The following is a 658-nucleotide window of genomic DNA, read 5'->3' on the forward strand; positions in this document are numbered from 1 at the left end:
GAGAGAGAGAGAGAGAGAGAGAGAGAGAGAGAGAGAGGAGAGAGAGAGAGAGAGAGAAACAAAGGATAGGATACAGGGAAGAAAGAGAGAATGATGCCCTTTGCCCAACACTGATTAGTGAAGATTCTCATTCTGGGCTCAGCAGTTCACAAGAAGTGTGCCCATGGCTAAACAGGGAAACTTAGCAACTCTTGCTCTCCAAAGAGTCAATGGTGGAGTGAGAACATTGGGAGAAATGGGCTTTATCTGACCAGAGCACCAAGATGAAATGTACCTGAAGAGTTTTTCTTTTGCCTACTGCAGTGAGAAGCCTTAGACTTGCTCCACACACCAACACCAATGGGTAAGGAAATGCCAGGATCCACAGACACAGATGAGTGGGGGCTTGGGCATGTCTTGGTTTTTACATGGGAAAAGAAAACATGTTCTCAGAGTGGCTTCATAGACAAACCTATCTTAAAGTCCTGGTTCCTGCGGACACCTGTGTGGGTGTGGGAATCATTAGGGTAAAGCACCAAAAGACACAAATGCCCATGCAGTGAGCACTTTGAGTAGGCAGAATCCCTCACACCTTGTCTATGTTTTCTGACATCAAGTATTGAAGTTTCAACAATGACAAAGGGCAAATTTATCTTGGGAGAAATAATATTGGCTAGTT

This window comes from Grammomys surdaster, unplaced genomic scaffold, assembly GCF_004785775.1.
Source record: "Grammomys surdaster isolate TR1022 unplaced genomic scaffold, NIH_TR_1.0 136, whole genome shotgun sequence".
Classification (NCBI taxonomy): Eukaryota; Metazoa; Chordata; class Mammalia; order Rodentia; family Muridae; genus Grammomys; species Grammomys surdaster.